Source organism: Lampetra fluviatilis, chromosome 33, assembly GCF_964198595.1.
Source record: "Lampetra fluviatilis chromosome 33, kcLamFluv1.1, whole genome shotgun sequence".
NCBI classification, from domain to species: Eukaryota; Metazoa; Chordata; class Hyperoartia; order Petromyzontiformes; family Petromyzontidae; genus Lampetra; species Lampetra fluviatilis.
In genome coordinates this window covers 9,950,708-9,972,456 of record NC_136307.1, presented here as the reverse complement: position 1 = coordinate 9,972,456, position 21,749 = coordinate 9,950,708, and the positions used below count along the sequence as shown (strand labels likewise).

Genomic DNA, 21,749 nt, shown 5'->3' with positions numbered 1-21,749 from the left:
TCAACCTGGGGCAGCTCCGTGCTGAGTCGCGGGGTCATTCACTCGCGTCGCAGCGATGGGAACGAGAAAATAAATAATGCTGGTGGAGCGGGAAAGCCCATCTCTGACAACAGGGGTGATGTCCTAAACTCTGTAAATACACTGTCACTCGCCGCCAGTGGTATGATTTTAATAAAACGGTTAAGGTCATCCCGCCGCTGAAAAGCCACGGCCGTGTGATCTTCAGTACAAATACTCAATACCGCTGCTGGAACCGCTCGCTCGCGCGCGTTTTGCCAAAAGGCAGCCGTCGATGTCCGTCAATAAAAACCCTCGCAGACAAAAGGAGAGCATGGCATGCGATGCTCGCAGCCCCAAACAGCCGCAGCCATTTCGTGCTGTCTCGCATTTGACGGGACGATCTGAATGGAAAAGGAAATCAAACACAAATCAAATCTGTTACACCGCAGAAATGAATGTGGGCCCATAATTCACCGCTAAAAATAGAAATCTGCCATCGTACGGACTGCATACGTACGTAGTGATGAATAATGAATACCATTTAAATGTTTAAATGCATATGTTCAGCCTTTCATCACTCCAATGCTGGATGACGGCTTTCCCCATGTGATGTTAAGTCATGGGGTTTGTTTGAACAATCTTCACCACACTGAGCAGTGGCGAGTTCATGAAGAGGGGATGCCCAGGACCGGTTCCGATAGCACGTGCCACTGATGACAGCCTTAGCCGGAACGCTGGATTTGTAAGCACGGTGCATGAACCACAAAGAACGAGCACATAAAATATATATATACCACTTTATTTATATTTAAATAAATAAGAAGATCCAGTATATAACACCTCCTACCCATCTTTGTTCCTCCACGTGAATAATATTCGATTTTTTTTTCTTACACATCTGCCACACGCCCTACTGGGAGTGTGCCGTTTCAGCGGCGTTGCTTTATTACACGCAAACTCTGGACCGGCTTCGACATGCAGTGGCTCATCAGCAGAGTCAGGCTTGCTTGAACAAATGCTGGTGAACCACCTGCTGCTTATATAGGTAACGACCCTCTCTGCGCTACATATTGCGTCCTAGTCCGATGAAAAACGATACAATACGGAACGAACAATAATAAGTACGTGCTTTTGTGAAGGACGCAAGTAATTCAAATAGCAATCAGACATTGCGATATCACATTTTCTCATTTCAAGTGCGGCCAGCAACATATAAACTTGTAAATATCCGTCGACAGAATCATTTTCAGAATATGAATTTATTCTGCAGGAATGCAATGAGCTGTGAATCTCTTTTCCACAATTGTCCAGTGGGGCCAGGTCAGAACATTACAACAACAAAACAATACACTAGGAGTGCATATTATAGGAAAGGTAAACAAATCACTCGAAAAATATTTATATAAAGATGAAACTAAACTAGTTTTGTCTTACCAGGTAAAGTCCACTGAGCTATTAGCTTCTTCTTCAGGAGCGACCTGGCCACAAATGATAGGTTCAACGAAGTGGCTTATCACGTGGAAATTCATAGCAGCAAAATAATCTAAATAATCGAGACGCGTGCTTCATGGACACAATCGCGACTGTCAGTGCCTCCCTCCTCCGCTGGAGCATCTCAACAAGTCGGCAACTCGACACCCCGCTCTCTTCACCGTCTCCTCCCGCCAAGCCACAAAACAAATTGTCTTTGCCAACGGCGCAGTTCATTGCCCTGCGAGGAGCAGGATGGGGGGGGGGCCTGAGTACCCACGTGCGAAGGTCAGCCGGTGACAAATGAAACCCTAAAGAGAGGAGACGGGTGAAAATCCGTACAATGACTGATCGTCTGCCACCGTGAAAGAGAGGCCCGCCGAGGAAACCATCGCACTCAAGTACAGTGCAGCGCGATGTGGTATTGAGCTCCCCCTTAACCAAAAAAAGAAGCATATCTTCTGGTGTTTCCACACGAGAGTGCTGTTCCGGATCAATGCGTGCCTGCCACATGAATCATATAGGACCACCCCACCCCCCCAAATTGATTTTTGCATTACAATTGGCCTGGTGAATTGAACACCTGAGGCCCTGCGGAGAAAATAAAATTACGAGCGCAATATAATTCTCGCGGGGTAATTGAAGTACGAACAACTCGGCTCCACCAGCACACACACCCGCTGCAGTCCCAAGCGTCGAGATCTCAAGCCGGGCGGCTCAGGCAAACGTAGACTCGCCGCCGAAAGAGCGGGGCGGCACAACGACCGCGAGACGCACGGACACTCAAAGGAGGCCCACGGACACTCAAATGGCGCGAGAGCCGGGGCCTGAAATTATTTAGTGTTTCGTGTACGCGCAGCGTGTGCCCATTTCTGCGCCCATGCTGAGCAGTGTCAGCGATCGTGAAGACGTAACAGGGTTGGCACACGACGTCGCGAGCACTGTGACATCGCATTGCTTGGCGTGATTTGCTCCACGAAACCAGCAACCCGGAATTTCATTCCCATCCTTGGTTCACATCGGTGGTGAGTGACATCTGAACCAGTCATGGGGCCTCCCTCCCCCCTCCTTCACCCACCGCACTGGCCAGGGTGCTGAAATATGGTCAAGCAACCCCCCCCCCCCCCATTACTGAAAGGCATTGGGAGAAACTTAATTTGGTAGCGGATTGACAAAAGGGCTGTAATTCACCAAAGTAATGATTAAGACTGCAGTGGTGTTGTTGGTAGAATGGAGATGATGACGACGGTGATGATGACGACCGCGATAACATTCTCGTTCATGAATTCACAGACTGGAAAGCACCTTAGCCCTCGACGACGCGTGCACACACAAGCCGGAATCGTGATTTGTTCGCTCTGAACGGGGAAACACAAATTCCCTGAGCCAGCGGAGCACGGTTAATGGGAAAACGCCGGGAGGCACACCCCGAGATGGTGCCGGGTGCAGGGGCAGGAGAATTTATCTTTACTGGGAGGGGGAGAGACGGGGCTGGGCATAATTTACCCTTCTGCTGTGAACTTGCAAATATTGGCAAAGTGACGACGGCGGCTTCCATTGCTCATCGCCGATTGGCCGTGGAGAGAGACGCCGCCGAATATGCCGCCCGTCTCCCCCCCTGGAATCGGTCAAGTCGAGCCGTGCGGCCTCGCCTCACGTCGTGACGGTTCGGGGCCCTGTCTCTCTCTCCTTCTCTACCCCGTTTTGTTTCATCGCCCGACGTTTGCGTTCCACACTCGGGCAACGCTCTTCACGTCCACCGGTGTAAAGTCATGCCGCGGGTTAAGGGGCCTCAAAATGTTCGCGTCGGAAACGAGTTTTAACCTCGCTCGGTTTTGTTTACGAGCTCCCGGAGCTTATTGTTATTATTATTGAGGCAGTTTTTAATGCAAATTTGTGTTTGCAAAGAAATACCAAGATTGTTGCGCAGTCACAAGTTTGTAAATGTATTCCACGTCTTCTTGGTTCTTTCGGTAAAGTCACGTAGAAGGGAAATAAATGTAAGCAGGACGGCTGCTTGCGTTGTGGCCGAAACGTCGTGAGAATTGTATTTTATTATTTTTATTATTTTATTATTTCCCTTCTACGTGACTTTACCGAAAGAAGTCACGAAAGCTTTAAATCTAAATGTATTCCACGTGTTCATTCGAGTAATAACTGCTTCTATTTTCGTTGCGAGTTAAATTTCCCAGCCAGGGCTTAAAATCCGCGGGGAGTGATATCCGAACCGGTCTTGCACTCCCCACTCCCCTTTCTAACTTCAACCAGCGTGGTGAAGTATGGCCCAACAACTCTGGTGACCAATGAAAGCATTGCGGGGAGGGCGGGGCGTAGTGGTGGGAGGAGGGAGGGAGGGAGCTTCATTCCACAGTCGATTGCCAAACGGCGATGAATTCTTATTCTTTTTGCAATTAATATTTAACAGTCGGTCTGGCCTTCCTCCGTGATGACCAATTTGGATGTCCAGGGAGACGCACACTCCCCAGGACACTTTGCGCTGAAACAAATCGTTCTCTGTCATTCGTCCTTGGATTTCAGAACTTGCTCCTTCACACCCGGGCCCGTGACTCACACCTTGGCCGATCACACTCGCAAATGTTGTACGAGGTCACGTGGGCTGCGACTCCACACACACACGCGTTGTGACTCCACACACACACAGGAGTTGTGACTTCACACACAGGCGTTGTGACTCCACACACAGACGCGTTGTGACTCCACACACAGACGCGTTGTGACTCCATACACACACGCGTTGTGACTCCACACACACAGACGTTGTGACTCCACACACAGACGTTGTGACTCCACACACAGGCATTGTGACTCCACACACACACGCGTTGTGACTCCGCACACAGGCATTGTGACTCCACACACAGACGCGTTGTGACTCCACACACAGACGTTGTGACTCCACACACAGGCGTTGTGACTCCACACACAGACGCGTTGTGACTCCACACACAGACGCGTTGTGACTCCACACACACACACAGGCGTTGTGACTCCACACACAGACGCGTTGTGACTCCACACACACACGCGTTGTGACTCCACACACAGACGCGTTGTGACTCCACACACACGCGTTGTGACTCCACACACAGACGCGTTGTGACTCCACACACACAGGCGTTGTGACTCCACACACAGACGCGTTGTGACTCCACACACACGCGTTGTGACTCCACACACACACGCGTTGTGACTCCACACACAGACGCGTTGTGACTCCACACACACAGGCGTTGTGACTCCACACACAGACGCGTTGTGACTCCACACACACAGGCGTTGTGACTCCACACACACAGGCGTTGTGACTCAACACACAGAAGTTGTGACTCCACACACAGACGCGCGCGTCTCCCCAGCGGCACCTTGCCAGCCCTCTGGCCGTGTCGTCACGGCTGCGTGCTTATTGTGCCCGTCCACGACATCCACTTGGCACTTTTGACAGGTAAGGCCCCGCCATGCTTTCTAAGTTTGGGTTGAAAGAAAAGTTCGCACCTCCGATTAGCACGCTTGGGGGGCTACGTATGGTGCAAAAGAAGTTCAACATACATACATGCAAACGGCTCACGCGTGAGCTCTGTCAGTCCGTACCGTCCGTCACGGTGAGGGGGTGGGTCACTGTAACTTTCCTAACGATGATCCATGATGAACAAAACTTTCCGGAGAATCTTGCACTACCTTTAGGGACTTGACTTAGAGAAAACGGCCAAAATCGATCAAATTGTTTCCCAGAACTTGGAGACTCAACGCAGAGCAATGAGGACCGTTTCCAAATGCGTTTTTGCCTGACAGCCAATCAAATATTTCCGAAGAAAAACGTTCACGTTGGACAGCGGTCAGAGCATCCGCGCGTATGCATGACCCCCCCCCCCCCCCCTTTAATCTGTCAGACAAAAAATGCATTTAGCGTCAGAAGAATTATAGTGGGGAAAAGTCATACATTTTAAATCGCTCAGGTGAAAACTTCTATTGAAGGTTGAAATCCATTTAGTTAACATCATGCGGAATTAGAGCATTTCAAAAACTGCCTGGCAGCAGTTTAATATTAATGGCTTCCACGGCATTCAATCGGCCTCCAACGGCTCACGGCACTTTTACACCGATGACCCTAGCAGCCACTGCAGCGTGGTGATGCTGTTGTACAGCCGGTAAGAAATACTTATTGACATGAATCTACACCAACGCGCTGTGACTTTTTATACGATCACAAGAGACATTGCTTGCCCGCTGCTCGTGCGAGTCCGGAGATTTTTCACAACGAAAACGACCGTCTCCACGTCAGCCACTGACATTTTTTGCCGCGACGCTTTCTCGTCGTGGGCGTCCCGGAAGCTAGGAGATGTTAACTACCTCGCTTGGTATACAGGAGGTCGTGGGTTCGATCCCGACCCTGACGCCTGCTGCTGTATATTTGGAGTTTGCACATTCTCCCCGTGGGTGGTTGTGTGGATTTTTCTCCAGGTCCTCCGGTTTTTTCCTTCTACATTTAGAATCAACATGCGTTTATAGTATTTGCTTACTATACATTTCCACATAAGCCACTTCATTGAGCTATTATTTGTGGCCAGGTCGCTTCTGAGAACGAGCTATACCAGCTCAGTGAGCCCTACCGGGTAAAATAAGGAAGAGCGAATTCCAAATTATTCACATAATTTACATAAGTATTTTTCTCTCGCCATAAACTGTTCATATTCCTCCTGATTTGGTGTTTTAATTCAGTAGATTTGTTTAGGAACAGTGCAATATTGCTCATACAAGTGTGTCATCATCGTAATCATCAGCAGCCATGATCTATCGACCGCTGGTTAACGGCCTTGCCCCAAGCCGTCACCATTATTTGCACGCCTGCGCATGAGATGAATGCATTTCTCCATCTTCCCTCCTTTGGCTGCCACTCTGTCATTAGTCTCGACCACCGGCCATCGTCCCTTCTGGCGAGCCACCTTAGCGAGGCCCTTTTACTTTCCTGAAAAGTCACTGCAAAATGTCTCTAACCGGCGCAGGTTCTTCAATTCACAAGCACGCACCTGCCCACGCTTCTTAGCGCACTCTTCAGCTTGGTATGGCTCAAATTCCAGATTGATAAAAAAAATCCCTGACAAACCCCGAAAAAAACCAGGACTCCCAATATACAACTAAACCCTGCTTGGATCTGACAAAACTAATTGATTTAATAACGGGGACATCATCGGTATTTTTTCAAACATATCTTCTCAACCACACGCCACATGGTCTTCCGACCGCCGTATTGTTCGATGTCCACTGTACGCAATTAGCAAATCACTGACCATCCATATGGACAGCTGTCAGGGGATGGTTGTCATCGTTTTGGGGGGGGGGGAGGTTATTATCATAATGGATACCCGGGCATCTCACGGGGCTAATGCCAGAGTTGGGATGATGATGATGATCCATCTCCTCCGAGGACGTGGGTTTGAGCTCTCGCGGAGATGAGCGAGAGTGGCGCATGCACCGCGGGTGCTGCCGTGGCGAGATGTTAACTATCTCGCCTGGTAGGCAGGAGGCTGTGGAGTCAATCCAGACCCTGACAACTGTATATTTGCAGTGTGAATCTTTTCCCCGTGGTCACGTGGATTTTCTGTCCGGGTCCTCCGGTTTTTGGCTGCTATAAACATCACGCGTTTAGAGTATTTGGCTGCTATAAATGTCCAATAAATGTCCACATGATCAGCCATTTCGTTTAGCTATCATTTATGATAAACAGGTCGCTTCTGGAAAAGGGCTATATAGCTCAGTTGGCCTTGCCAGGTAAAATAAAATAGTTTAGTAGTTTAGTTTAGAAAGGGATACCACATACGGACGTCGCTCGTCGCTTGACCAACGCAAGCAGAGGGACAACAACAACAACAAAACCCCCACGCCTACAATGACGACGACGATGACGACGACCCGAGAGTGCAACGGCTCCTACACTCTGGGCTCGCGATCCAGTCCAATCTTCCGGCAAGGCAGTCAAAATAAATTGCGCACGGTTTATTAAATCCCCCACCACCTCCCTCTCTGTCTCTCTCTACCGCCTCTGTCCAAGCAGCAGGTCAGGTGTGGTTGGCTAAAGTGTGGGTACGTCCACCATTTCCAGGAGTAGGCCACGACACCCTGCGGAGGGGCGGCTGGGGGGCGTTGTGGGGGTTGGGGGTGCCTGTTGAGCCGTTTCGAGTTGGAGGCTCTTCCCGACAGCAGCGGCATGCAATTGCAGGGCCACACCTTTCGCCGTGCTCGCCTGCGAGACCGTGCCCGCGCAACGATCCGCCTTTGCGCTTTGGCTCCGAGGGAGTTAATTGGCGACGGGCGGCGAGAAGACAAATCACTCGGTCTCCCGCTGCAGGAACCGGAACTCGGAATGGCGGAGCACAAAGGGGGGGGGGGGGGCAGCAGAGCTGGTATGGAGGATAAGTGACAGGAACACACGAGGGGGGGGGGCGCGTCATGCCGGGTCCTCTCTGTCTTAAGAATCTCAGCTTCTCGTGTGGCTTGAAGCACAGCTCAGCTGCAGGCAGGAGTTACAGCATTCAAGAGGGTTTCATTCGATAATTGGCAGCACTGCACGAAAACAATAATAAAGCAGTTAAAGAGATATTTAAAGCATTAATAATAAGGGCAACAACACTGCTGCGTAATTGGCTATTATAAACAGAACGTATAAAATATATATTTAAGGTACGGTACGCGCTCAGAGCAATCGCTTATATGCGATGAAGTGTGAATTGTCTTCCGTGCGAGTGAGGAGACGTGAGGGATGTTTGACAGGTGCCTGGAAATGAGGTGAGATTTACAGTTTGGACAGACAAGCTCGCGCGTGCACACGTGTACTTGCACGTACACGCACGTTACATGCTTTAAGAGGGCATCACCGATGAAAGATGACAAGATAAAATAAAAATGCGCATCTTAACGTTTACTTCCGTCAAAGCTGACGAGTCAAAATCACAGAGGTGGAAGAGGAGGGAATCGGAGACTTTTATTGTCAGTCTGGTTGATAAAAAAAGAATGCCGTTACTTGCAATGAAAGTAAATTGCCCGAATGTCTTGACCAATGAGACGCTATCTCACTAATATGCTCATGCAATTACTTTATACCAACGAGACGCACGTGATTAATTACGTAAAAATATTTTTTTTTATTATATTTGGATCGATAGTGCAATGATGTATCTGCGTGAGTGAATAATGTGAACGTTAGTAATGCCGTATCATTATCAATATTGATAATGATACAAACAAAACCGTGCGGCGAGAATTGGAAATTCAGACGTTTGCAAAATGAGTTTTCCCATGAGGGATTTTTCAGAAGAAAAAAAAACAACTTTGACCTCTGTGACCTACAAGCCTACAATGCCATCATTAGCAATCAGCGCAGCCTTGTATGCTAAACAATCGCACATGACCCTGTGACACGAATGTGAGAGAGAGAGATCCAATCAAACAATATCCATCAACAATACAACTAAAAACTCATTTCAAGAAACGTGAGCACAGCGTGTGTTGAACGTTCATTGAATTATCCTCTTCTTTGCGCAAGTGAAAGATGAACCGGTAGTCCACAACAACAACAAAACGTTCGTGCTTTAATTGCCTCTATATTTTTTCTGAGCTTTAAAACAATCCAAATTATGCCTGGGGTTTACAGAGTATCGCGTTCCGTCCTATAGCGACGTCTCAGAGAATATGCTGACGTACTTGGTATGCATTCCACCCTGCGAGCTTTACCATCAACGCAGGAGGAGGAGCGTTGCTGAATTTTAAATCGACTGTTGAATTATTCCGTTTGGTCCAGGGCTCTTACGTGGTTGTTCTACCTCCCCCCACCCCCTCCCCCCCCTGGCTCGGCTGCTCCCTTTAACGGTAACAAAAATAAGGGTCTGGCTGCCATTAATTGCGTCGCGGCAAATTGTAATCGCTTGTCCTTTGCGTTGCGAATGCCGTCTCAAGTTAAAACGCATTTCAAGCAGCGGACAGTGAAGCTAGTGACACATTCTTCGCATCCTTTCGACCCGAGTCAATCGCCGTAGAAACTTTGAGGAGCATTATAATTGAAAGGAAGACCGCAAAGCAAAATATATTTTTGGAGCACATGGTTATTTATATATACAAAAAAAATGGTTTCACAAGGAGGCGTGCAGCCCACGCGTCAATCCACTGGTTGAACGAGGGCCTATCAACACCGTGTGCATTTATTTGACCATACCTCACTGCGCCACCCAGGTATGGGCTGGCATCATGGATGTGAGAAGCCCAGTACAATACAACGATTGGTGTTGCTGCGCCGTCGTCGCCGTCGTCGCCGCCGCCTTCCATTGCTTAAAACATCGGCCCACAGCTACCTCGAGCAATCCTCGCTGGTTGTAATGCATGGTGGTCACCCATCCAAGCGCTGCCCAGGCTAGACGACCATCGTTGCCGAGATCCGACGAGACCGGGGCAGGCCGCGGTATTTGTCATCTTACAGCATGCACACACACACGTGCAAAATACGGGAACAATTACGCTTTGCACTTTTTTGTTTAAATCGCACGAGGGCAAGCTACGGCTATTTGTAGACGCAGACTCGCACGCTGCGCTCGATTGTATGCGTTTACACAGTCTGCACTTCACAGCGCGCGTGGCACACTTGAAGGATTCCGCAGTCAAAGTGCGTGCACGCACACACAATCCTAACGAGTTCCACTTTGTTTATAACAACAACACCCAATGCATTCTGTTCATTATGCTAACACAATACCTAATGACAGATGCGGGCATATCCTATTAGCTTCACTCTTGCCTAATAGGTCAACCCCCAAGCGCTAAGCATGGGCTTCAACAATGAATGCATCGACACGTTGACAGGGGGCAGTGACAGTGGTCGCGTGTTCTCCACTTGCGGCAGTGGGTTCGTGGTTCGACACCGGCAGGCCACCCTGGTTATCACCGTGGGTGCATTAACCATGAAGATACGCCCCCAATTGCTTCGGAGTGGACGCTAAAAAACTGATCCCGTGACGGGCTTTGCAAGAGTAGGCTCATTATGTACTGGCGTCATGGTCGAAATGTGACAGTTTAACACGTAGTAGTAGGTTTTCACGACCAACACTAACCATAATAGCTGTGGTCTCTTTGGGTTAGATCGAGTAGATATAAATTGTTGTTAAACCCACCATCACCACCCGCCGCAGCCAATTTGCTGGGGTTTGTCACCGTAAACAAAACGTGTCCAATTAGTTCCTACTACAGCACACCGGTGCGTTGGAAAGTAAACCCACGACGTTTACAATTCGAGTACGACGTTTCGCTGGTGATTGCAACAACCAGCTTCGTCAGGCGATTAGCCAGAATTGTGAAGAAGTCCTCCTCCTTCGGTCTTAAAATTTGCCAATTTGCCTGCAAATTACTTGCAAATTACTCAACCGGGATGATACATGGCAACCATTGCCTCCACTGCAAACACTTGTCAAGGCCCTTGCTTTTCTGTGTAATAATAACAAATACGAATTCACGATCCAAATCGTACAAGCATCGAATTACCAGCCCAAGAATCCATTATGTGTTATTATGCAAATGATATGGAAATTGTATAATATTGTGCTAATGACATGGTAATGCTCGGACCGACATGGCACAGGGCGATGGGGCCGCTGTTTTGTGATGGGCAGGGGAAGAGATTACCAAAATGGAACACAATGATGGCACGGATGGACAAAGAGACGACTAACTCCAGTCCACTCGAGACACTACAAAAAACGGTGCAAGAGAGACCAGCCGAAGCAGTGAAAAGAGGTGTGACATGACACATGAGGTCGAAAAAAAAACGAAAAATCATGGTACGTATAGGATGGAAAGTAAAAAAAATACACAGGAGATATTACAACAACAAAACGACTCGGCACACATTGCCTGTGCTCTCTGCTCAGTGCAAAGGGGATGGCAGGAAGGAGACAGGAGGGGGGGGATACTGCAGGCCCAGGTGCAGCGAACAGTCGGGGGGGGGTCTACATTTGTCTTGCAATCAAATTCAAGGCGGAATGAAATGTTTTGCATTATTCATTTGCCGTGAATGTCAAACAGCTTGAAAAGTAAATCATTTGGAAATCAATAAAAAAAAAAGTTTATTTTATTGACTGCAAAAGAGTGACAGTCGAGGTGGTTGTCTGGCTCAAATAAGCATCGGGGCAGTGTTCACGTCTTGCTTACAGCCCTGAGTCAGCGGTGGAAACTCCACACCCCACATGGTCAGGGCGAGTCTGTCTCCACATGACAACCACCGTTGACTTTCCCACTAAGTGGTACAAATTTTATACGGATAGATGATGGGCTGAGTTAACCACCAAGCGGGGATTTCGAAGTCACGGCCTCTTGATTGATGAGCCGCTTGCTCTACCGCTGAGCCCACTGGGTCGGATATTGACCAGAATGGACATAATAAATTATTCAAATGAAGAATCGAACTGGCACCGCTATGAGATGAGATGCATCCAATCGCCAGATCCTACGAATCAGTACTTACCCTTCGACATTGGATGAGGTCTATTCGCACACAGGCAGTGCTTTATACATGTGTGGTGAGTGACTACCGAGACACATCGTGAAGAAGGCGCTTGTTTATTAAGAGCACACGGGGCGATACGTTATGTACCGCAGCTACACACAGGTGATTCTAACACATAGCCCATCTCCGGCATATGCTACGCTAGCTGTCTGACTAGCACAGCGATGGTGACGGAGAGGGTCTTGCAGAAGCTCAGCCACGTGGTCGGAGACGACGAGATGACGACGAGCAGCGACGCAGCCAGGACCCAGGACCATCAACAGCAGCCAAACCTCTAGTCCAGCCCGCCTTATATGCGCCCCGCGAGGCCAAGCCCCGCCTCTAGCCACGCCCCCTTCCAGAACCTTCGAGCAGGTTCCCGGAGCCTCTGGACTAACTCCGCCTTTCACCTTTACCCCAGATACGCCCCCACCTTATAATATTGCATTACGCAATACCCCCATAACCGCAGTTACCCATTCAGGCTGACAGCTGTCACCCTGTCATTACATATGTATAACGTGATTGTGGTAATTATTCATTTCCATCTCAGCAAATAGCACGGTGAAATAAGTTAAACATATACAGCATCCCTCTGTTCGGCTAAAGCCTCATGCCCATTGTCTTTCCCTCTTCACAATCTCATTTTCTGTCTGCCTCTCTTTCCTCCATCATTGGCCTCCATTTCGTTGTTAACTTTATTAATTTTGCACGTCTGTCGTCCGATTGTCCTCGCCTGATGTCCTTCACATTTCTAATTCACGTTCACCGTGCAACTCACGTCTATCCTGTTCGTTTCGATTCGCAAATATGAATTTATAATGTTTGTTCCTACCTCGTCACTCTCAAAATCCTCCTTTCCATGGCTCTTCGGCGAACTTGCAACTTTCTTGTTCTTTACTTCAGCGACCAAGTTTGTGGGCCATAGGCCTTGTAAAAAGAAAAATTAAATATTTTACAAGAATCCAGGTTGTTGATTTCTGAACACACACTCGTAATGTTCTCTTCATAATGCTCTCCAATAAACGAAACTTTTCAAAGGACCAGTGCTCCTCTTGTGTGTATCCGGCCTTTCGTAGCATTAAGCCATTTGTCATACAAATAAATAATATATTCATATATTCAAGCAACATTTCAGTATTTTTGCAACCGAATCAAACATTTTCCACCCCAAAACTATCGCTCAACATTTTAGTTGTATTCGTATTGATCACGGTAGTCATCACACATGTAAATGCTATCTGTATTAATATGTGCAGCAGTTAATGTCACGAGTCACATTCTCCAGTGACACAAGGAATAGTATTTAGTTATGACCAACATTTTATTCCAGATTAATCTCGTCACATTCTTTAGCATCTCGCTTGTATTGCTTCTTATTTATTTATGCCTAGTTTGTCCAGTTTTTTTCCGCTCCACCAGCCTAAATGTTAACATTTCCACATCGTTCACAAATATTTTTGCGTTCGTTGTAAATTATTGATTCTCGCGCACACAATAACATGCACGTATCGCAACCTTAGGAATGGATTTGAATCGATCACTCAATGCCTCGGCACATGCCTAATGTGCACACACAAGCTCAGCCACGTGGCTGCAGGCCATGTGCTTTGTCAACGACAACAAGCGGATGCCATCAGACTACTGTACAATAACCGTCATGATGCAAACAACAAATCTTCGAAACAGAAGCAAATGGCTGGGGTTCGGCAGCCGCTCATTCGACATTTTATTTTTAGTATGTACAGCGATTGCATGCGGGCAATGCACAGGATACAAGGTCCAAAATATTAAAACACGAAGGAGCAGGACTTCTTCATAATTCAGGATAATTGCCTGATGAAGCTGGGCATTGCAATCACCAGCGAAACGTCGAACTCGAGATGTAAATGTCGTGAATTTACTCTCCAATGCACTGGCGTGCTCAAGCAGTCAACTAATTGGATAAGTTTTGTTTACGTGACAACCCTCACTTTTTTTAGACATTCAGTGGCCTCCGAGTCAGCAGTGCTGCAAAGTTTGAGAAGAGCTCAAGAGCAGCCATTGCACAGCAGGCTGCACGCGCCACATCACTTCGCGATCGCACAGTGGCTGTTTTTTAGCTCAGATTTTCAATAAACGGCGTGTAAAAATCGAGGCGCGAAGCGTGAGCAGGAACATTTCGTGAGACTGCGAGAATCAATGGGATGCATCTTTGGGGGCCTTAAGGACTCGGTTGTTGCTGGCGGTCGCTAAAAAAAAACAGTCCGGGGTGACGCCGGTGAAACGTGGCAACAGTTGAACGGCCTCATGGTCTGGCACCTCCACTAAACGCAAGTTCCAATCCAATTACTTTTAATTCCAGTTGCAATACTTAAGCCGCCAAACTTCCCACCACTGTGGCCACGATTGAATACAGAGATGGGGAAATTATAAGAGTTTTGGCAAATGTAACACAGAGCACGGATGGGCCTTGGACAGGAGCTAAAGCTTGCGCCTTTGGCTGCGAGATGACACTCCGACTCCCAGCTTTACTGGTGCCATATGTAAGGCTGCCCATGTCTCATTCCCGCTTTTACCTCACACAAAAAAAGGCCATTTGCACGCCTATCCCCATAATGCATTTCACTAATGCTCGTTATCAGCCGAGGAGACGAAGCGTTGAAATCCGCTCGCGTGCCAGTGCTTGGTGTCAGGAGAGTTTGGGGAGGCCTTCATCCAGCAGTGGATTGCCAACAGCTGATGTTGATGGTGATTATTTTTTTCATCAAAAATATTCATCATAATGGCTCACATAAACGGTGATATTCCAGAGACCTCTGGCACAGTCTTGGCTGAAACCTACATTTGATTGTTTTGCTAATGATATAAACGCTGCGGCTAATTTTATTTCTGCCAAACATTTAGCACACTGCCTTGCCATTGGCCCTCGTCTTGGTTTGATGGACGCATTATGCTCGCAAAGGCTGCTGCTATGGAAACTGCAAAGACTTTTAAAATGAAATACAACTTGTATTTTTTGCATGGAGAAGGGGGTCAGCGATATATGTATTTCGCCCCCAGCAGTAGTATATTCATGTAATTTCCTTTCTATTCAAACACAAATTTCAGACAAGCAAGTTAAATAAACATTTTTTTTTCATAATTCCGCCTGAGTACAGTTACCTCAGCAGCCAAACGGCATTATGCAAGAAGTCGGTCGGCAAAAGGCAGGTAGATGCAAATTAAAAACATTCTCCGTAGGAAAACAAATGGGCTTTGGCAGTGGCCCTAGGCCATGACACTGTGTAACACAATTTTTATTCCTGGGTAGTAAGTGTTATTTCGTAATTGCTTACTCCTAAAAAATATAGAAAATGGCCGTTATTTCCCACAACCTTTGCTTTTATGACCAGGAAAGTGATATTTAGAAATGTACCTATTTTCAACGAGAAAACGGGCGAATTTGTATATTTTCGTTCACATGAAGTCAGAAAACAACAACACATGAATAAAAATTAACATGTATTTATACTAAAGTAATACAAAAAATACTACCAAAGATTTAAAAGTGAGTAGTTTTTCGAGATTTACGATTATACTGTAAATCAATTTCATGAATCAGCCCCCCAAATGTAGTCTCCCATCATGTTCTCGTTATACTGTCCTTGGTAGCGGTGTTCAAAGTCCTGGTGGAAGCGCTCGCCTTGCTCCTCCGATTACGCTCCCATTTTCTTCTTGAATTCATCAAGATGAGCATCAAGGATATGAACTTAGAGGGACATCCGACAGCCCATTGTGCCGTAGTTCTTCACCAGAATCTTAACCAGCTCCACATAGTTTTCAACCTTGTGATTGCCCAGGAAGTAAAGGGCGACTGTGACAAAGCTGTTCCAAGCCGCTTTCTCCTTGCTAATGAGCATCTTGGGGAATTCATTGCACTCCAGAATATTCTTTATCTGTGGTCCGATGAAGGCACCAGCTTTGACCTTTGCCTCAGACAGCTTAGGGAAGACGTCTTGAAGGTCCTTGAAGGCTGCCAACTCCTTATCTACAGCTCTGACAAATTGTTTCATGAGGCCCAATTTGATGTACAATGGTGGCATCAGCTACTTCCCGGGGTCCACCAGTGGCTCCCACTTGACGTTGTTCTTCCCCACAGAGAACTCGGTCTGCTGTGGCCAGTCCCGCCTGTGGTAGTGCGCCTTGGTGTCCCTGTTGTCCCAAAGGCAAAGATAACAGCGAAACTTGGTAAAACCGCCTTGGAGACCCATCAGGAATGCCACCATTTTGAAGTCTCCGATGACCTCCCAGCCGCACTAATCATACTTCAAGGCATCCAGCAAGGTCTTGATGCTGTTGTAATCCTCTTTGAGGTGCACCTGAGTGAGCCAGGGGAAGATACGGGTACTTGTTACCATGATGGAGCAGCATGGCTTTGAGGCTCCTGGATGAGCTGTCAATGAAGAGGTGCCACTGATTCTGGTTACAGGCGATTCCTATTGCCTCGAACAGACTGGTCACATTGTGGCAGTAGCAGAGCCCATCTTGACGGGTGAAGAAGATGCAAAAAGGTTATTGACACTTCCTTTGAACTGCGACTTGCACACTTTCATCCAAAAAGTTCCACTGCTTGAGCCTAGACATCAAAAGCTCGGCATTGGACTTGGTGAGACCAAGATCTCTGATCAAGTCGTTGAGGTCTTTTTGGTTGGGGTAGTATGGGTTTCTCTCCTCAACTCCACCTCTGAAATTGTCATCTGGATCTACAACGTCTTCCTCGCTCTCCGTCTTGCTGTTCTCTTCTAAAGACGGCTGCTCTCTCTCTGGAGGAGTGGGTACGGGGGAGCTCATGGCAGTGTGGCACCGGGGCGATGGATGAAGGAAGGTCCGGATACGTGATAGCAGGTGCATTCTTGCCAGTCCAACGTTTGGAAGGGTCCACCATGCAGAAATAGCAGTTGCTTGAGTGGTCAGTGGGTTCCTGCCAAATTCCTGGGATAGCGACTTCATGGCTCTCTTTTCCCCTCTGTACCATCCTACAAAAATACATCTATTTCACCGATAACTAATGTGTAAGAGATTCTCTCAACATTTTTCATATATGATATATCTTTTCAACAACATTGAAAATTGTAAAACATTTGAAAATTAAAAACTTTCACAATTGTAATTTTTTAAATAATTTTTTTCAGGTAAAATTCCGAGCAACAATTGTCCATCTTACCTTCCAGAGTTTTTTTTGCATTGCTCGCAGGTGAAATGAGGTGCCCAAGGGTTTGTCTTGATCCCCGACAGGCATGCTGAAATATGCCTTGTTGGCCTCACACATCTTAGCAGATGCTTCCACAGAGTACTTGTTCACTCTTGTCTTGATAAATTGGCCACAGACGTAGCAAAATGCATCTGCCAGATGCTTGCAGCCTCTTAATGCCATCTCAGAAAAATGCAGATATGTATCCACTTAGACAGAACTAAACTGAACTGGTGGGCTTAAAGCCTATTTATACTACTATTTATTATACTGGAAAGTTCTAGAATGTTCGAGAAGTTACTCCAAGTTTACTCAGCACTGAATCTATCTGGAATGTTCTGGAAAATAGGTAAATTTCTAAATATCAGTGTCCTGGTCATAAAAGCAATGTTTGTGGGGAATAATAGGCATTTTCTGTACTTTTAAGGCATAAGCAATTAGGAAATAATACTTACTACCCAGGAACAACATTTTTTGTTACACAGTGTTATTGGCACACGCCTCGAGTGACCAGGCTCTAGGACAAGCAGAGGGGGGCGCAGCTCGTGCGTCCGCAGTGACACGACTGTCGCTTTTGTCTCCGTGAGACAGCCGCCCTGCTCGGACAATGCCAGCTGTTCTCCGTCACTCAAAACAAAGACAAAGATAAATATACCTCGTATAGCCTTAACAGACTGTAAGGGCAAGTGCTGTTAGCGAGCACCTATGAAGGCCGGAACGGTACACGAGGAGGTGGGTGGCCAGCACCACGCCCGACCGCCTTTGTCTCCCCAGTGGCGATGTTTACACATCGCACCAGGTACTCATTTAAGGCTGAGTCGACCTAGGGAGGCCCAGGACTGGTTCAGATAATCGTCACTGGTGTTGACCGTGAGCAGGAATTGAACCCGGGTCGCCAGGTTCATAGCGCAGCGCGCTACCGCTCCCCCCACACATACACACACCTGCGGCCACCACTTCCCATTGGCCATTGCGGCTCCCAAATCAATATTGAAGCGTGATTAATATTAACGTGGTCAAAGAACCGGGTCAAATTTTGCCGGTTCTTGGTTCTTTCAGTAAAGTCAAGTAGGTATATATTTTTTTTATAAATTTAATCACGACGTTTCGGGCGCAACATAAGCGTCCGTCATCAGGTGGGACAACCACAGCAAGAAACAATTGCTGAAGTGGGCAAAAGAGCTGCTCTAACAAGAGGCTAGAAAATTACCTTATTATCGCGGCATCACCTGATGACGGACGCTTGTGTTGCACCCGAAACGTCGTGATTACATTTATTTTATTTTTTATACCTACATGACTTTACCGAAAGAACCAAAGAGTATGGATCCCTGCAGTCACGAAAATTTAAAATCTAGATTAAAAAATATGCATTTATTTCTCTCGCAAATGCCACTTGTCCACTGATGAGGTACAGGATGATGTGCGCACTCACGGCACACCTACAAACCTCAGCATTTAACGAACTAAAGTGTTCAGTCAATGGCCTTCGACTTAGTGTAGCGTGGAACATATTATAATAGTTCCATCAGCCAAGGTGAGTTCTTGTTAAGTGGTGGTAAATGTCCAAGTAATGTTGGTATGTGCGAAACCTAATAGAATGCACACAATGCAAAGTATGCTTAACCCCAGCATTGCTATCTATTTCGACGTATGAAAAATATTACATTACATAATACTGAACGTCAGTTATAAAGGGTACAACATTTTAAACAAGTGTACATTGCCACAAATAATGACCGTCGGCTTTGAGCAATACTGTGGACTTTCACACATTTTCACAGAAGTAGCCTCACAGTGGCAATCACTCTCCCCTCTGCTGAAATAAAGCTCATGTATTGTCTACAGGGCTAATCTGGAGTGAAGGCAATTATTACTATTCTGGATATCACCATGCTCTGACACGTGGCTTTAAATTCTCCCCGACCGTGTCCCACGTTTGGACATCATCCATCTCACTTTGCCTCGTGTCAGTGGCAAATGAGCGTGTCACGAACACCTGTGTCATTCTGCAGCTCGTTTTGCGAAGTGCATTGCACGAGGGTATTTCTGTAACCAAATTATTCTGTGCGTGTGTCTCTGTGATTTTTGTAAAAATTGCTCAGGGAACGGGGAATGACCCTGGCACCGATGCGTATTATATTTTCTTCTCTCTACAACATTTTTTTTTTCACAAGATGGCAGGCAAATAGTGTGGTCAAAAATGGTGGCACCCTTGCACAACTGCACATCAGAAGAGATGTGGGCTGTTATTTGGTTCCTGTCCTCTGAGGCTGTAAAGACCAGTGAAACGTGTTAAGGAGTGAAGCTGCAATACCGTGACAACTGTAATAACCATAGCAACTTTTACAAATGTGTGGAATAGATATTTTTAATAATGACAGAAGTCACAGGCCAACCTCTGGACATGAGCAGCCAACGTTTTTCATGTCCAGAGGTTGACGTTAGATTAAGGCTGCCAATAGCTAGAATTTATATAAACTTTAACCCTTTCCCAGTTTTCTTTCGATTCCGTTCCGATGACGTATGTGTACATCTAACTTTATCGGTACATCTTCACATCGGAAGACGTACCGAGGCTCCCACAAGGCCACGCGAGAGGGCGTGTGGCACAGTTTGACGCCAGAGTGCGGTTGTGTCGCTCCGGTTCTCTGCGGTGAGCACAATGCCTTTAAAGACAATGGCGCTACTACGCCTCTCTAAATAAAATGAACACTGAACCTCTTCCACGTTCCGAGATTCAGTGGTGAACGGATACCCCGCCCTGCGACTTGCAGATGTCTCGGAACGGGAGAGGGTTAAGACAGTGAGCAGCATTTCAGCACGACAATTGCAAGTCCACGTTGTGAACGTACAATGATGGAACTGTTGGGAAAGCTTGGATATGAAGTTCTAGAACGTGGCCCGGGCATAACCCCTTTATAATCCGCCCTGTGTGGAGCCATTTGGCAATTGCATGGCTGTGAAGAGAGTGGTATGGCTTGCGTGGTCATGGCTTAGGTGGACCACCCAAAGGTCGGCTGTGCAGTTGGAATTATGAAGTCCGTGGCCCACTGGGGCTGGTGTACTTCAGTGGGGAATTCGTGTTTTTGTTGTGATACTGCGTTGGCAGTGGTGCGTAAGCATAAGTGAGAAAAACTCGAACGCATCCGTAAATCACACCGCGGCCCCAAACATCGATATATGTGTATAATGGGTGACGTTTCGGGCAATGGCCCCACTTTACAGCACATGGATATTGATAGATTTCTCTCAAGGACACAGTGTTGTTGACAAATGCGTTGAGTGTTGTATTTCATAGGTTTTTTTAGCCATTGTGTAACCGACGGTCACAGGCGAGAAGGACACTCGGCAGGGGTCCACCTGTGGCCTGTGTCGTCCTCTGGGTTTGTGGCTCTCCCTGCGGGATTTGTGTGTTCACATGAAGGCGAGGGGGGGGGGCATTATCTGGTTATGTGGAGGGGGAGGGAAATTGGTTGAACTAAAATTGACGTGGGTTTGTTGTTGCTGTTGACCGTGTTCTGTGCAACACTGCCAACGCAGCAGCAGCATCCCTAAATAGTTTTCTTAACTTCATAGCTCAAAGATGAGGGCGACTGTGTGGGTGACTGACGGTGACTGAGGGTGGCAGTGTGGGTGACTGTGTGGGTGACTGACGGTGACTGTGTGGGTGACTGTGAGGGTGACTGAGGGTGACTGTGTGGGTGACTGAGGGTGACTGTGTGGGTGACTGTGGGTGACTGTGGGTGACTGTGAGGGTGACTGAGGGTGACTGTGTGGGTGACTGTGTGGGTGACTGAGGGTGACTGTGTGGGTGACTGAGGGTGACTGTGAGGGTGACTGTGTGGGTGACTGACGGTGACTGTGTGGGTGACTGTGTGGGTGACTGAGGGTGACTGTGTGGGTGACTGTGTGGGTGACTGTGGGTGACTGTGTGGGTGACTGTGGGTGACTGTGGGTGACTGTGTGGGTGACTGAGGGTGACTGAGGGTGACTGTGTGGGTGACTGAGGGTGACTGTGTGGGTGACTGTGAGGGTGACTGTGGGGGTGACTGTGTGGGTGACTGTGTGGGTGACTGAGGGTGACTGTGTGGGTGACTGTGGGTGACTGTGGATGACTGAGGGTGACTGTGTGGGTGACTGTGAGGGTGACTGAGGGTGACTGTGTGGGTGCCTGTGTGGGTGACTGAGGGTGACTCAGGGTGACTGTGTGGGTGACTGTGAGGGTGACTGAGGGTGACTGTGTGGGTGACTGTGGGGGTGACTGTGTGGGTGACTATGAGGGTGACTTTGAGGATGACTGAGGGTGACTGTGTGGGTGACTGTGTGGGTGACTGTGAGGGTGACTGTGTGAGTGACTGTGGGTGACTGTTTGGGTGACTGTGGGTGACTGTGTGGGTGACTGTGTGGGTGACTGTGGGTGGCTGTGGGTGACTGTGTGGGTGACTGTGTGAGTGACTGTGTGGGTGACTCTGAGGGTGACTGTGTGGGTGACTGTGAGGGTGACTGAGGGTGACTGTGAGGGTG

The 21,749-nt window shown here is 47.6% G+C and overlaps 1 protein-coding gene across 2 annotated transcripts in view; it reads right to left on the bottom strand.

Moving 5' to 3' along the window:
* The window catches only part of LOC144944052 (sodium/calcium exchanger 1-like), a 136,109-nt gene that overhangs the window by 36,087 nt on the left and 78,273 nt on the right, over nt 1–21,749 (bottom strand). The window lies entirely within an intron of this gene.